The sequence below is a fragment of the Terrapene carolina genome, unplaced genomic scaffold (genome assembly GCF_002925995.2).
Source record: "Terrapene carolina triunguis isolate 2854851 unplaced genomic scaffold, T_m_triunguis-2.0 Scaffold27849, whole genome shotgun sequence".
NCBI lineage: Eukaryota > Metazoa > Chordata > Testudines > Emydidae > Terrapene > Terrapene triunguis.
The window spans coordinates 4,463-6,657 of NW_020692200.1; the positions used below are offsets into that span (position 1 = coordinate 4,463).

Sequence of the window (2,195 nt, forward strand, 5' to 3'; positions counted from 1 at the left end):
ACTTGGCTGCTCATGCACCTGTCACTGGTCCAGGGATGGTTGCAAAATGGGAGGGATGGGGTTTGTGGTCGAAAACACTCACGGTCTGCTTCCTCTGGGGGGATGGTTGCAAAACGGGAGGGATGGGGTATGTGGTCAAAAACACTCACGGTCTGCTTCCTCTGGGGGCATGGTTGCAAAACGGGAGGGATGGGGTTTGTGGTCGAAAACACTCACGGTCTGCTTCCTCCTGGCTAATGTGCCAAATTGATCTATTGCATGATTGAGGCATGCTGTTTCACTTTTTTGTGTGTGAATCCGTGAAAAGGGAGGTAAGGTTTGGGGGTACGGAGCATGCCCCTGAGCCCAAGGTGAGACCACTTTCATTTTTTTACTTTACTCTTCCAATTTGCATCATATACATGGACACAAATACAGAGAACAATTTTTTAAAGTAAAGAACATTTATTATTATAATCTGGTATATAAATGAAAAATGTCTTTTGGTTGCATTATGTTTTGAACAAGAGGCATTTAAACAATTTTTGGGGTGGGGGTAAAGAAGTGAACTATGCACATTTTTTGCAGTTGTACTCTTTCTTGTCATCAGGCAGGTAGTCTTGATTGGTTCCTTCTGTAATGCAGGGCAAATGTGCCCACCTCTTGCAAGAATCACACTGTACCTTTGATAAGTAACAATTAAGAAATGAAATCACAGAAGTTATAATGTTACACATACTTTTCATTCACTCATGCTATTCCTTCCACATGTCAGCATTACCTAACGTATGTATGCCTATCAGCATGAAGAAAATGTTTACTGATGTGGATTTTTTTACAAGAATCATGATCCTTAGGCAGTTTATGGCATTTATTTCTCATATAATTCTATGTTTCTTACCATCGTGCAATCCTCACTTTCCTTTTCACAGTTGACGAGGTTGCAGTATATGCAGTAGTCTTCCACGTTTTCTTAAAAATATATATATCATTATGAAATGATGAATACATTATGACCAAACTGAAAATGCAAATCTTCATTTATTAATTAATGTCAATATTTTAATCCAGTCAATGGTTTGAACGTATCTTTTCCTTTTTTGTGACTCATATTTTCTCAAATTTTTAGTTTACTGCCCCTGTATCTAAAAATGCCAATTTCATTTAGCTGGCCGATCAATAGCAATCATCATTCACCTGAATTTTTGTGTACTTAAGGATATTATTGGTTCATAGTCACCATTACAGAACCAAACCTGTGAGATATCCCACTTTAGGGGTATTAAGATAACTGTCTGCTATGTGACATAATTCCACTCTTCATGTTATCTTCACATGTGCCTAATGAGATAACAGTACATGGTAGAAAGTAATTACCTGACTCCTTCATTAGAAGAATTGCTATATGTCTTCTAAATGCAATATTAGCCTCTTGTGTTGTTTCTACCATACTGATGTCTTTGTGCTCCAAATACGCTTCTGCAAACTAACAACACTGATATTTAGAATGAACATCATAATTACCAGAGGTGAAAGTGGGCCGGTTCAGCATACCAGTAAGACCCAGCCACTTGTACCGGCCCTTACACGGCTGACGTTACACTTCCGCTGTGGTAGTGCTTTATGCTTTAATGTCGCTGCCCCCTTTAGCCCCCCCCCCGCCCCCGCCTTTTTTTTTCCCCTCTGATCCCTAAATGGCCCCCTTAAGGATTGGGCTCACAACCCTGGGTTTAGCAGACCAATGCTCAAACCACTGAGCTATCCCTCTCCCCCATGGAAACACATGGAAACATTCTACTTACTTTCCATTATGTGTGTTGTTGAGTTAAGTTTTTAGTTGGTGCAAGTTTTTGGGAGAAAATAGTTTTCTGAAACTCTGAAGAATCTGAAATAGAGAAACACCTATATATAAGGGGACTCTTGCTCCCTTACTAACATTCAGTGGGGGTGTTTTGGTTGGCTAGCTCCCAGCACTGAAAGGGGAATGGTTGATGGGAAATCAGGAGCCTGAGACTGACAGTCCCCAGGAACAATGAGAGGCCAATGCTCCAGGTCAGCCTTATTGACATGACAGGAGGCCAGGGGGGTCCTGTCCTCCGGGTGAGCTGGAATGGCCTGGGTCAGACTGAGTGGGGCCGAGCTAAGGAGAAAGGAGGGGCCCAAGCTGAGCAGGAGAGCAGAACCGGGCCAGATCCAGAGGGGCCAGATCCACAGCC

The 2,195-nt window shown here is 42.2% G+C and overlaps 1 long non-coding RNA gene across 1 annotated transcript; it reads right to left on the minus strand.

The window, feature by feature from the left end:
* Positions 1 to 537: 537 nt before the first annotated feature.
* Positions 538 to 1,392, minus strand: LOC113408980. Its single transcript, XR_003370418.2, has 3 exons — positions 1,357 to 1,392; positions 881 to 951; positions 538 to 662 (listed from the first exon to the last, which is right to left on the minus strand). It is a non-coding gene; the product is annotated as an uncharacterized LOC113408980 (long non-coding RNA).
* Positions 1,393 to 2,195: the final 803 nt, after the last annotated feature.